A 15,489-nucleotide genomic window follows, 5' to 3' on the forward strand; every position below is an offset into this window, starting at 1 on the left:
GGGAATCCCTTCCTAGAGAAATAAAATCCCTTTCTGGAGAAATAGAAGAACTAAAATTTAACTAAGTTGAAATTTAAAAAAAAAAAAAAATTAACGAGGTGCAAACAAAAACAGAAGCTCTTACTGCTAGGATAAATGAGGCAGAAGAGAGAATTAGTGATATAGAAAACCAAATGATGGATAATAAAGAAGCTGAGCAAAAGAGAGACAAACAACTACTGGACCATGAGAGGAGAATTCTAGAGATAAGTGATGCATAAAATGAAACAATGTTAGAACAATTGGGATCCCAGAAGAAGGGGGGGCAGAAGGCATATTGGAACAAATTATAGTGAGAATTTCCCTAATATGGTAAAAGGAACAAGCATCAAAAATAGAAGGAGAGATAAAAAGCTTCCAGAACAAACAAAAACTAAAAGAATCTGCAAACACCAAACCAGCCTTAGAGGAAATATTGAAAGGGGTCCTCTAAGCAAAGAGAGAGCCTAACAGTAACAGACCAGAAAGAAACAGAGACAATATACAGTAACAGTCACCTAACAGGCAATACAATGGCACTAAATTCATATCTTTCAATGGTTACCCTGAATGTAAATAGGCTAAATGCCCCAACCAAAATACAGAGGATATCAGAATGGATTTAAAAAAAAAAAAAAAAAAAAAGACCCGTCAATATGCTGTCTGCAAGAAACTCATTTTAGACCCAACGACACCTCCAGATTTAAATTGAGGGGGTGGAAAACAATTTACCATGCTAACTGACATCAAAAGAAAGCTGAGGTGGCAGTCCTTATATCAGATAAATTGGATTTTAAGCCAAAGACTATAATAAGAGATGAAGAACGACACTATATCATGCTTAGAGTGTCTGTCGAACAAGAATATCTAACCATTTTAAGTATCTATGCCCCTAACATGGGAGCAGCCAATTACATAAACTAATTAATAACAAAATCAAAGAAACACATCAACAATGGGGACTTTAGTACCCCCTCACTGAAATGAACAGATGATCTAAGCAAAAGATCAACAAGGTAATTAAGGCCTTAAATGACACACTGGACCAGATGGACATCACAGATATACTCAGAACATTCCATCCCAAAGCAACAGAATACACATTCTTCTCTAATGCACATGGAACCTTCTCCAGAATAGATCACATCCTGGGTCACAAATCAGGTCTCAACCAGTACCAAAAGATTGGGATCATTCACTGCATATTTTCAGACCACAAGGGGTAAGTGGGAAAGAACTCAAATACATGGAGGGTAAAGAGCATCCTACTAAAGAATGAATGGGTCAACCAGGAAATTAGAGAAGAATTGAAAAAATTCTTGAAAACAAATGAAAATGAAAACACAACTGTTCAAAGTCCTTAGTATACAGCAAAGGCTGTCCTGAGAGGGAAGTATATAGCAATACAAGCCTTTCTCAAGAAACAAGAAAGTTCTCAAGTACACAACCTAACCCTACACCTAGGGAGCTGGAGAAAGAAAGCAAAGAAAGCCTAAACCCAGCAGAAGAAGAGAAATCATAAAGATCAGAGCAGAAATCAATGAAATAGAAGCCAAAAGAACAGTAGAACAAATCAACAAAACTAGGAGCTGGTTCTTTGAAAGAATTAATAAAAATGATAAGCCCCTGGCCAGACTTATCCAAAAGAAAAGAGGAAGAACCCAAATTAATAAAATCATGAATGAAAGAGGAGAGATCACAACCAACACCAAAGAAATATAAACAATTATAAGAACATATTATGAGCAACTACATACCAGCAAATTTGACAATCTGGAAGAAATGGATGCATTCCTAGAGACATATAAACTACGAAAACTGGAGGAGTCAAGATGGCGGAGAAGTAGCAGGCTGAGACTACATCAGGTAGGAGGAGATCAGCTAGAAAGCTTATCAAACCATTGCAAACACCTACATATCCAACAGGAGATCAAAGAGAAGAAGAGCAGCAATTCCAGAAACAGAAAATCGACCACTTTCTGAAAGGTAGGACGGCAGAGAAGTGAATCCAAAGCAACGGGAAGATAGACCGTGGGGGGAGGGGCCGGCTCCCAGCAAGCGGCAGAGCAACGGAGCACTAAATCAGGACTTTTAAAAGTCTGCTCCACTGAGGGACATCACTCCAGAGGCTAAACCGGGGTGAAGCCCATGTGGGGTCAGCATGGCCCCAGGTCCCACAGGGTCACAGAAGGAACGGGGGTTTCTGAGTGTCACAGAGCTCGCAAGTATTAGAGAGGGGAAGCCGGCTACAGAGACAGAGCTGAGGAGTGAGCTCTCAGCTCGGAGCTACCTTGAACCAATCACAGGCTGAGTGAGCTCAGAGCGCAGCCAGAGGCCAGGGAGATGGGAGTGATTGAGCGCTTTTCTCTGAGGGCGCACTGAGGAGTGGGGCCCCGAGCTCTTGGCTTCTCCAGGCCAGAGATTAGGAAGCCGCCATTTTCATTCCTGTCCTCCGGAACTCTACGGAAAGCCTTCAGGGAACAAAAGCTCCCAAAAGCGAACCCGAGCGGATTGCTTAGCCCGGCCCCTGGTAAGGGCGTTGCAATTCCGCCTCAGGCAAAGACACTTGAGAATCACTACAAAAGGCCCCTCCCCCAGAAGATCAACAAGAAATCCAGCCAAGACCAAGTTCACTTACCAAGGAGAACAGCGGAATTCCAGAGGAGAAAGCAAAGCATGGAACTCATGGCTTTCTCCCCATGATTCTTTAGTCTTGCAGTTAATTTAATTTTTTTTTATTTAATTTTTTTTCTTCTGCTAAATTTTTTTTTAACTTTTACCCCTTCCTTTTTTAACGTTTTTTAACTAGTTTATCTAAACAATACCTTTCATAAAAAAATAATAATAATCTTTTTTGAACCTTCATTATTATAGTCATATTTTATCCTTCATTGTATCTAACTTTATTTTTTGTATACACATAGGGTTTTTTCTTCTAAAATATTTGCAGCACAACTTCTTCTAATAGATTAAATATACCCTAAATCTAGCTCCGGGCTTGTTCTAGTCTCCAGCCCGAGCAAATTCTCTCCACTTTCTTTTTCTTTATTCTCCCAACCAACTTACTTTACCAACTCCTTTTTTAGAAATTTAAAAAAAAATTTTTTTTCATCTTTATAGGCATATTCCATCCCTTCATTGTGTTTATCCTTATATATGTTTTTCATTCTTTAAAATTTTGGGGGGTAGTTTCTTCTAAGAGACCAAAATACTCCCAAAATTAAGTGGGTGACCCTCTTCTAGTCACCGTCTAATATATATATTTTTTTTCTTTTTTATATTTTTTCTTTATTTGTTTTCTTTTTTTAGTTTTTTTTTCTGAACTTTTTTTTAATCCCCTTTCTCCCCCACCATGATTTCGGATCTCTTCTGATTTGGTTAAAGCGCATTTTCTGGGGACTTTGCCACCCTTTTAGTATTTTATTTGCTCCTTCATATATTCTTATCTGGACAAAATGACAAGGCGGAAAAACTCACCACAAAAAAAAAAAAGAGGCAGTACCGAAGGCTAGGAACCTAATCAATACAGACATTGGTAATATGTCAGATCTAGAGTTCAGAATGACGATTCTCAAGGTTCTAGCCAGGCTCGAAAAAGGCATGGAAGATATTAGAGAAACCCTCTCCAGAGAGATAAAAGCACTTTCTGGAGAAATAAAAGAACTAAAATCTAACCAAGTTGAAATCAAAAAAGCTATTAATGAGGTGCAGTAAAAAATGGAGGCTCTTACTGCTAGGATAAATGAGGCAGAAGAAAGAATTAGTGATATAGAAGACCAAATGACAGAGAATAAAGAAGCTGAGCAAAAGAGGGACAAATAGCTACTGGACCACGAGGGGAGATTTCGAGAGATAAGTGACACCGTAAGACAAAACAACATTAGAACAATTGGGATTCCAGAAGAAGAAGAAAGAGAGAGGGGAGCAGAAGGTATATTGGAGAGAATTATTGGAGAGAATTTCCCTAATATGGCAAAGGGAACAAGCATCAAAATCCAGGAGGTGCAGAGAACCCCCCTCAAAATCAACAAGAATAGGTCCACACCCCATCACCTAATAGTAAAATTTAAAAGTCTTAGCAACAAAGAGAAAATCCTGAAAGCAGCCCGGGAAAAGAAGTCTGTAACATACAATGGTAAAAATATTAGATTGGCAGCAGACTTATCCACAGAGACCTGGCAGGCCAGAAAGAACTGGCATGATATATTCAGAGCACTAAATGAGAAAAACATGCAGCCAAGAATACTATATCCAGCTAGGCTATCATTGAAAATAGAAGGAGAGATAAAAAGCTTCCAGGACAGACAAAAACTGAAAGAATTTGCAAACACCAAACCAGCTCTACAGGAAATATTGAAAGTGGTCCTCTAAGCAAAGAGAGAGCCTAAAAGTAGTAGATCAGAAAGGAACAGAGACAATATACAGTAACAGTCACTTTACAAGCAATACAATGGCACTAAATTCATATCTCTCAGTAGTTAACCTGAATTTTAATGGGCTAAATGCCCCAACCAAAAGACAGGATATCAGAACGGATAAAAAAACAAAACCCATCAATATGCTGCCTACAAGAAACTCATTTTAGACCTGAAGACACCTCCAGATTTAAATTGAGGGGGTGGAAAACAATGTACCATGCTAATGGACATCAGAAGAAAGCTGGGGTGGCAATCCTTATATCAGATCAATTAGATTTTAAACCAAAGACTATAATAAGAGATGACAAAGGACACTATATCATACTCAAAGGGTCTGTCCAACAAGAAGATCTAACAATTTTAAATATCTATGCCCCTAACATGGGAACAGCCAACCATATAAACCAATTAATAACAAAATCAAAGAAACACATCAACAATAATACAATAATAGTAGGGGACTTTAACACTCCCCTCGCTGAAATGGACAGATCATCCAAGCAAAAGATCAACAAGGAAAAAAAGGCCTTAAATGACACACTGGACCAGATGGACATCACAGATATATTCAGAACATTTCATCCCAAAGCAACAGAATACACATTCTTCTCTAGTGCACATGGAACATTCTCCAGAATAGATCACATCCTGGGTTTTAAATCAGGTCTCAACCGGTATCAAAAGATTGGGATCATTCCCTGCATATTTTCAGACCACAATGCTCTGAAGCTAGAACTCAATCACAAGAGGAAATTTGGAAAGAACGCAAATACATGGAGACTAAACAGCATCCTTCTAAAGAATGAATGGGTCAACCAGGAAATTAGAGAAGAATTGAAAAAATTCATGGAAACAAATGATGATGAAAACACAACTGTTCAAAATCTGTGGGACACAGCAAAGGCAGTCCTGAGAGGAAAATACATAGCGGTACAAGCCTTTCTCAAGAAACAAGAAAGGTCTCAAATACACAACCTAACCCTACACCTAAAGGAGCTAGAGAAAGAACAAAGAAAGCCTAAACCCAGCAGGAGAAGAGAAATAATAAAGATCAGAGCAGAAATCAATGAAATAGAAACCAGAAAACAATAGAACAAATCAACGAAACTAGGAGCTGGTTCTTTGAAAGAATTAATAAGATTGATAAACCCCTGGCCAGACTTATCAAAAAGAAAAAAGAAAGGACCCAAATAAATAAAATCATGAATGAGGGGCGCCTGGGTGGCTCAGTGGGTTAAAGCCTCTGCTTTCGGCTCAGGTCATGATCCCAGGATCCTGGGATCGAGCCCCGCATCAGGCTCTCTGCTCAGCAGGGAGCCTGCTTCCTCCTCTCTCTCTGCCTGTCTCTCTGCCTACTTGTGATCTCTGTCTGTCAAATAAATAAATAAAATTTTTAAAAAAAAAGAATTTAAAATAAAATAAAATAAAATAAAATCATGAATGAAAGAGGAGAGATCACAACCCACACCAAAGAAATACAAACAATTATAAGAACATACTATGAGCAACACTACGCCAACAAATTTGACAACCTGGAAGAAATGGATGCATTCCTAGAGACATATAAACTACCACAAATGAACTAGGAAGAAATAAAAAACCTGAACAGACCCATAACCAGTAAGGAGATTGAAAGAGTCATCAAGGGGCACCTGGGTGGCTCAGTGGGTTAAAGCCTCTGCCTTCAGCTCAGGTCATGATTCCAGGGTCCTGGGATTGAGCCCCGCATCGGGCTCTCTGCTCAGCAGGGAGCCTGCTTCCCTTCTTCTCTCTCTGCCTGCCTCTCTGCCTACTTGTGATCTCTCTGTGTCAAATAAATAAATAAAATCTTTAAAAAAAAAAAAAAAGAGTCATCAAAAATCTCCAAACAAACAAAAGCCCAGGGCCAGACAGCTTCCCAGGGGAATTCTACCAAACATTTAAAGAAGAAGTAATTCCTATTCTCCTGAAACTGTTCCAAAAAATAGAAATGGAAGGAAAACTTCCAAACTCATTTTATGAGGCCAGCATCACCTTGATCCCAAAACCAGACAAGGATCCCATCAAAAAAGAGAATTACAGACCAATAACCTTGATGAACACAGATGCGAAAATTCTCACCAAAATACTAGCCAATAGGATCCAACAGTACATTAAAGGATTATTCACCACGACCAAGTGGGATTTATTCCAGGGCTGCAAAGTTGGTTCAACATCTGCAAATCAATCAATGTGATACAATACATTAATAAAAGAAAGAACAAGAACCATATGTTACTCTCAATAGATGCTGAAAAAGCATTTAACAAAGTACAGCATCCCTTCCTGATCAAAACTCTTCAAAGTGTAGGGATAGAGGGCACATACCTCAATATTATCAAAGCCATCTATGAAAAACCACCGCAAATATCATTCTCAATGGAGAAAAACTGAAAGCTTTTCTGCTAAGGTCAGGAACATGGCAGGGATGTCCATTATCACCACTGCTATTCAACATAGTACTAGAAGTCCTAGCCTCAGCAATCAGAAAACAAAAAGAAATTAAAGGCATCCAAATCGGCAAAGAAGAAGTCAAACTATCACTCTTTGCAGATGATATAATACTATATGTGGATTTCTCTACACCAACAATAAGACAAAAGAAAGAGAAATTAAGGAGTCAATCCCATTTACAATTGCACCCAAAACCATAAGATACCTAGTAATAAACCTAACCAAAAAGGCAAAGAATCTGTACTCAGAAAACTATAAAGTACTCATGAAAGAAATTGAGGAAGACACAAAGAAATGGAAAAAAGTTCCATGCTCATGGATTGGAATAACAAATATTGTGAAAATGTCTATGCTACCTAAAGCAATCTACACATTAATACAATCCCTATCAAATCCCACCCATTTTTTTCAAAGAAATGGAACAAATAATCCTAAAATTTATATGGAACCAGAAAAGACCTCGAATAGCCAAAGGAATATTGAAAAAGCAAGCCAAAGTTGGTGGCATCACAATTCTGGACTTCAAGCTCTATTACAAAGCTGTCATCATCAAGACAGTATGGTACTGGCACAAAAACAGACATATAGGGGCACCTGGGTGGCTCAGTGGGTTAAGCCTCTGCCTTCAGCTCGGGTCACAATCTCGGGGTCCTGGGATCGAGCACCCCAACGGGCTCTCTGCTCAGCAGGGAGCCTGCTCCCCACCCCACCCCACTCCCCGATCTCTCTTTGCCTACTTGTGATCTCTGTCAAATAAACAAATAAAAAATCTTAAAAAAAAACAAAAAACAGACATATAGATCAATGGAACAGAATAGAGAGCCCAGAAATAGACCCTCAACTCTATGGTCAACTAATCTTCGGCAAAGCAGACAAGAGTGGTGCCTGGGTGGCTCAGTGGGTTAAAGCCTCTGCCTTCGGCTCAGGTCATGATCCCAGGGTCCTGGGATCGAGCCCCGCATCGGGCTCTCTGCTCAGCAGGGAGCCTGCTTCCTCCTCTCTCTGCCTGCCTCTCTGCCTACTTGTGATCTTTGTCTGTCTAATAAATAAATTAAAAAAAAAAAAAAACCTCTCACTCTTGTTTCTCCCAAAGAAACTCAATTTCATTTGGCCGGGGCGGGGGAGAATCTCTTCCATCAAAAGATTGGACTGAATCAATATCCTTCGCTTTCTCCAGGTATCCTTTTAATTCGACTCCCTCCCAAGCAAAAGCAGGGAACAAGGCCTTCCCTGAAGCAACATTTGTGAACCCCAAAGACTAGCCTCCTCCGAATAGGGTCTATGCAGTCACATGCAGCAGGCCCCGCTCCGGAGCAGGGAGCCAAGAATCTCCCACCTGCTGGAAAAGACCAACCAGCAGCTCTTCCATTCTCACTTGAGACCAGATGAGGAGAGGGCAGGAGATACAAGGACTCCAAAATCATAGCATGAACCTCTTACTCAAAAGTCCCTCTCAGAAGCTCAAAAGTCCGTTTTTAGCTAGACGCAGCAGTCACCAGAGGAGACGCGGAAGGCTCAGACACATTACAGGGGGGAAAGCAAAAGAAGACATGATAAGCCAGGCGAGCCCTGGTACCGCAGCCTAGGTTTTACTTTCACTCAGGATTGTGAACAGAGTTGCAACTCTTCTCCTCCAGGGTTTCTTAAGGGTCCCTGTGGTATCTAAGGACAAATATCATGCCAATTTTATAGAGAAACTGAGATAAGAAAGGGACAGGCTCAGGACTTCTGGAGAGTTTTCTCAGGAGATAGGGAAAGAACTTATGTTGAACGAAGTCATTCACTCTGGAGTCAGGAGCTCATGTTAGAATCTGAGGACTACTCAGGTCTCAGTCTACTTACCTGTAAAAGGGGATGGATGAGAATACCTACCTCATAAAGACACTGTTAGGATTAAATGAGGTGATTTGGTAAGATGGTATAATAGTCAGGTTCCCATCAAGGGACAGAAACCAGACAATATGATTATAAGAAAAAAGAAGTTTTATTATAAAGAATTAACTATTTACAGGAGATTGGCTACTTAAAAGAGAATAAAAAAAAACTCTGAAGAACACCCTAGTTCTGAACGAGAGAACCTAAAGTGTTTGAGACCCGATTCCAAAGTGGGGGTGGCGAGGCGTTCCTCCACACAAGAAGCAATTAATTCTTAATTAATCCTACAATTCAAGTCAATTCTGACACTATCTACCTGGAGATAGCATGAGAATCCACAGGGTAAGGCCTCAGTCCTACAAGAGTGCCCCCTCCCCCACTTCAGACGCCAATCACAAGCCCAGGTCATGACCTGTACTTCCAACCCCATGGCTGTAAATCAGAGGTTCTCACAACCTCCTCCTTGGGTTCGATTAATTTGCTAGAGTAACTCCTAGAACTCAGAGAAACGCTTTCCTTACCAGATCACTGGTCCATTATAAAGGGATAGAACTTGGGAACAGTCAGACAGAAGACGTGCAGAGGGCAAGGGATGGGGGGAAGGGGATGGAGAAGCCATGCCCACTGCAGACACATCATTCTTCCCTCTCTGTGTCCACCAGAACAGAGGCACCATGAACCCCACCTTTTGGGGTTTTAGGGAGGCTTCATTACATAGGCACAATTGATTAAATCATTGGCCATTAGCTATCGATTCAACTTCCAGACCCTCTCCCCACCCCAGAAACCAGGGAGGGAAGCGGGAATGAAAGTTCCACACCTGTATCCAATGTCGGTTCCCCTGGCAACCATCCCTCTTCCTTAAGTGCTTTCCAAAATTTGCCTTTTAACATAAGCCCGGTGTGGTGGAAAGGGGCTTGTGATGAATAAAGAGACTCCCGTCTCACCTTTAGGGCTGTGAATGAGCGTTTTCAGGAAATGAGCACAAGTGACCTATGACTATAACAAAAAGATGCTGCTTCGCTGCTCTTATCTCTCCAGAAATTCCAAGAATGTTGGGAGCTGTGAGCCAGGAACCATGGGCGATGACAAAATATAAATGAGAAACATATTTATCTTCTTCTGAAGAGCCAAACATACATTTCTTATAAACAGCAGTACTGCAGAACACAAGGAAGGAATGATCTTAGGAAAGAAGATGCTTTCCCCAGGCTGGGGTTCCTGAATGCACCGGGGAGGGCATGGCTACAGCCCACGATTGGAGATGGTGGAGAAATTGTGAGCCAGAACCTGTCAAGAGGCAGCAAGGCAGCAAACCACAAGAAGCGCACCTCCCCCGCACCAAGATGCTGCCAGTCAGGAAACCACAGCTGGAAGGTGAGCACCAGGGGGTGTCCAGGTGCTGCTGGCCATTGCATATGCGAGGAGCAAGCCAAAAATCATGCATCGGAACCAGAGGGGAAAAGCCTCTGCATTTGCTTTCGTGTTCTTGGACAGCTGGAAAGGAAGACAAGCTCCAGCATTTCAAGCAGGGCCGTGAAGAATGGAATTTGCAACTGAGGGGTACTAAACTGATAATGTACCCAGAGGCCTCATCATCATCCCCATCATGACATCACTTCCCCAGAGAGCCATTTGCCAAAGTGGGAAGGGGAGACGGGAGCTGGGAGGGGAACAGTGGGTATCTCACCCAGACTTGTGCTACATCGGGCTCACGGGCTGGCCTTGCAGACAGGTGCAGACGGTACGGAAAATGGCACCAGGTGCCACTGGGAGGCTGGAACTTTCTGCTCTTACATGCCAGGATCTGTGGGGCTCTCTCTCCCTGCTAAGCTCACACACACTCGGGGAAAATTCCACAGCAGCGGGAATCACCGGCTGTCCTTTCACAGGATGCACCCAGACCCCGGGTCTGTATAAGCAACACTGCTTTGCATCACAGAGCCAGAAAAGCGTTGGCAGAAAAGGATGGGCTAAAATGCAATCTGCCGTCTGACTCCCACTTCCCCACTGTGAGCCACTGTAGATAATGCAGGAAGATGAGGAAAGGCAGCTTTACATGGTCGTTCCTGAACACACGGCAATAGAACAGCAACTCACCTTGCAGCTGGACATAAAGGGAAATGTTCCCAATTGTACTCGGACCATGTTAGGTATGATAACATCTTATGATCACAACTGCAGAGAAGTCTTTTTTTTTTTTTTTAAGATTTTATTTATTTATTTGACAGAGAGAGACAAGAGAGACAAGCAGGGGGAGTGGGAGAAGGAGAAGCAGGCTTCCCGCCGAGTAGGGAGCCTGATATGGGGCTCGATCCCGGTATGCTGGGATCATGACCTGAGCCGAAGGCAGAGGCTTAACCCACTGAGCCACCCAGGCGCCCCCAGAGAAGTCTTTTTAAAATAAGATGAATTCTGATGCCGTCAGCATCGTTCAGCTTGTAACCCCTCAAAGAGGTTTGGGTCCCCGGCTCCCACAGGGAGGTGACGGGGTGTGTGTGACACAAAACTGAACGAGGGATTAGGCAGAGAAGGCCTTGGAGAGGGGTCTTCTATTTCCTTTCCCAACTTGTGCCAAGGACAAGCCTAAGGGAAGAAGCAGCAGCCGCAGGGCCCCCCGTGGGAAGCAACAAAAACCCACCACCACTGGATAAACAGCCCAAGGACCAAAATAGCTGGGAATTGATGAGATTCTGAAATAAAGAGGCGGATCTGGTGTCCCGGGAACTTTCCCTCCAGGAAGAAAACAAGGGGCCTCCTATGTGGCGGGACGACTGGCAGGGAAAGACGGGCACATTCCAGCTCAGTCTGTGAGGGCTGTACTCCGGGCTGGAGGCAACAGTTTCCCAGCTACATACCTGACCCACTTCCAACTTCTTCCAAATGAACATTTCCCAAATATCCCGCCTGAAAGCTGCCTCTCATCGCTCGGGACATGGTTTCCTTTCCCCCAGATGCTGCCACCAGGGAGCCATCCTGACACACGGGGCCCAGCTGACCTGGGAAAGCCTGCCTTAAAGTGCAGCTGGAGTTCTTCAGGACTGCAAGGCTTCACAGCAAGGTGGGCTGGGTCTTCCAGAGCCCCTGCCTTGCGCTTAGAAATGAACAGATCGAATTCAAATGAGGGACCCAGGGCTCGGCATGGTGACCGGGCCTGTCTCAGTGCACACAGAGCGTTTGCAGGAAGAAATGGGTCTCCCACACCCATCTCCCTCACCTCAGGCCTGGGCTTCATCCCCATCTGACTGTGCAGCTACCTAACAAAACTTCCAGAGATTAGTGCCCAGATCGTGTTGGGTTGTTTGCATGTCTGCTGAGTCCAACCAGTCATGAGAAATTATTTCACTTGGATGGGGCCCAGGACAAGTGGTGTCAGGGTCATGGCTGGGGATAGGGTTGGGGATTAGGAAGAGGGTTAGGAGAGTAGCCCAAGAAAATAGATTGACATCTTCCCTTTATGTACCTCAATTTCCACATTCACCTGGCCTCTCCTAGAACCAGTAATTCCTTGCATATTAATATGAACAAAATTAGCAGATGGGAACATAAACTGACAGGTTCTAAAGGAAGACCTTCTATCTCAGTTGCTCTGCAGTCTCATAGTACCAAAGCCAGCGTGGATCTGTTATGCACTGCTGTGTCACAAACTACCCCAACATGCTTACCATAACACCCATTTGATCACGTGTCTTTGCACGGGGTTTGGGAGTTTGGGCAAGTCTCAGCTGGGTTGACTCCTCAGGGCCCCACGTGCTATTGGCTGATGAAGGTCAGCTGGAGCTGGGGAGTCTCCAAGGGTCTCACTCTGCTGTCTGGGCCTCTGGTGCTGGCCATTCCCTGGGGTGCCCCTTTCTCTTTCTCTTTCTAGCAGGACAGCCTGGAGTTCCTCACCGGGTGGCTGGGTTCTGAGAGAAAAAGTGTTTCCGCTGTGGGTATGAATAGCTCAGTCCTTCTGACCACTCCTTCATCCATTCACAGCACAGTATTTTACCCCTAACTATAGAAAAACTTAACAGAAGGACAGCTGGTGACAGCAAGAAGAACAGATTTGGTGTCAGACCTGGGATCCAATTCAGACTCACAATTTATGACCCACATGCCTCGGACATGTCACTGCCCCTCTCTGACCTCCAGTCCCCTCCCTGGGGCAGCACCAGGGAACAGGGACAACCACACGGGGTCACCTTGAAGACCAGCACAGTGATGTAAGCAGCATACCTAAGACATTGCCAAGGACGCAGCACTCAGAAAACGCGGAGACGAAGGCAGGAGAGAAATGCTTTTATCTTATGGGAAACCACGGAGCCTGGATTAAGATTTATGAAATTCATTCCGCGAGAAACCCAAGGACCTCTTGAAATGTGTGGGGCATCGTCACCCACCTTCAGAGACGCTCCCGCCGGAGTTGTCAGCTGCTGCACAGTGTTCTGGTGCAGAGGTAATACCTATCTTCACATACACGTGGTCCCGAAAGTCTACACTTGGTGCCAAGTTTTATGTGCAGGTCACCATAATTTATATTACATCCCCTGATTCGGTGAAGTTTTTCTTGTTTTTCTTTTTTTCTTTTTCTTTTTGTGAGAGAGAGAGCATGAGCAGGGAAGGGGCAGAGGGAGAGGGAGAGAGAGAATCCCAAGCAAGCTCCATGCTGAGGACGTGATGTCATTACCATGAGATTGTGACCTTAGCTGAAATCCAGAGCCAGATGCAACTGACTGAGTCACCCAGGAGCCCTAGTGAAGTTTCCCTTTAAACTTGCTAATTAGTGGGGCGCCTGGATGGCTCAGTCAGCTGGGTGGCTGACTTGATTTCAGCTCCAGTCATAATCTCAGTGTCCTGGGATCCAGCCCCACACTGGCCCTAGGCTCAACACAGAGTTTGCTTAAAGATTCTCTCTCCCTCTGCTCTTCCCCCCAGTTCGTGTGCTTGCTTGCATTCTCTCTCTCTCTCTCCCTCCCTCTCTCTCAAATGAATAAATAAATCTTTAAAAAAAAAAAAAAACTTGCTGGTATGCTTGGGTGGCTCAGTCAGTTAAGTATCTGCCTTTGGCTCAGGTCATGATCCCAGGAATGTGGGATCCAGTCCCGCATCCAGCTCCTTGCTCAGCAGAGAGCCTGCATCTCCCTCTGTCTGCCTCTCTCTCTAACAAATAAATAAAATCTAAAAAATTAAAATAAAAAATAAACTTGCCAATTAATGAAAGAAGGATAGAGGAGGGTAAGGCTCAAAGGAAAATCTGTCGTGTAGCAGAATCAGGATTCAACCCAGATCTGTCTGATTTTATGGTTCATGCTCTTAAACACCAGACCATTTGCTTCTAGAATCATATTCCCAAACAATTTACACATTTGTTTATACTTTGTGAACAAAAGTTTCCTCCCAACTACTCATTCACCGCCACCTCCCCCTCACCCAGTCACCAGCTCCCCCACCCCCCCACACACAAATACACCACCAGTCCTGCCCTTCCTCCCTGGCCAGAGAGGTCATTCAGTGCCTCACCATGTTGCTCAGAGTCCACACTGGCCCGAAGGGAGAGGACGCTTCCTTCTGCTTTCTGACTCTGTTTCCTTTCTCTCTCGTGGGCTCTTCTCCCTTCCTCCAGTCCTTCATGTGTTTGCTTCCTGGCATTCCATCTTTGACCCAGTCTCCTTCCCACCCTACATGTTGTCCCACCGCTCCCAACTCTGGCCCAGATAGGATCTCTCTCCTGGGCTTCAGGTTCTGCGTGTTCAGCTGCTTTACCTTCACTGGATGGTTGGGTCCTCCAACATAAGAACCATGCCTCATTCACCATCATGTATCCCTCAAGGTTTGCCACTACAGGAGGCATTTCATGTATATTTTAAAATGATGTATGAATAAATGTATTCTGTTAATGTCTGTTTAATGATTCACAAATTAAGGTGTAAAAGACCTTCCAAAGGAGAAGCCATGCATGGCTTTGTCTTCTCACCTAGAATAGAATGTGCTAGAGAAGAGCCTAAGGAATTCTCTATTCCATAAGATAAAAACAGATGTGCTAGAAAGTGGTACGGTCAAATACATTTGAAAGACACTTGATTTTAAAAATATAAGCAGGTCCCAAGGACAACTGGAGTCAGTGGGTGGGGAGAGAAGTCCCGTCTCCTGATAGAACAGCAAAGCCATGTTGCAAGGTGTTTGAACCTGGGAAGAGGGTCTCTTGGGGGCCAATTTCCACAATTTGCTCCAGAGTGCTTGTCACAGGGAAGAACGATCTAACATAATGGAGAGAGAAGTAGAACCGCAAGCTAATGGTGAGATCTGAGTCTACGCTCTGCCTCTTGCTACTAGAGACAGAGGTGATAACCTTGGATAAATCATCTCCTGAGTTTCTCAAGGAATTTCTATAAGGGGTGCCTGGGTTGGCTCAGTTGTTGGGCGTCTGCCTTCGGCTCAGGTTGTGATCCCAGCATCCTGGGATCGAGCCCCACATAGGGACCCTTGCTAGGCGGGAAGCCTACTTCTCCCTTTCCCACTCCCCCTGCCTGTGTTACCTCTCTCACTGTGTCTCTCTGTCAAATAAATAAATAAAATCTTTAAAAAGAAAAAGAAAAATAGGGGTACAACGATTTAGTTGGAAAGAATAAACGACATAAAACCACATCAAAATGATGGGGTATGAGACAATTCTGACCCCATATACTAATGCCTTATTTATTTACCCTTCCTCCTTCTAAAAGCA

This window comes from Martes martes (assembly GCF_963455335.1).
Source record: "Martes martes genome assembly, chromosome: 7".
NCBI lineage: Eukaryota > Metazoa > Chordata > Mammalia > Carnivora > Mustelidae > Martes > Martes martes.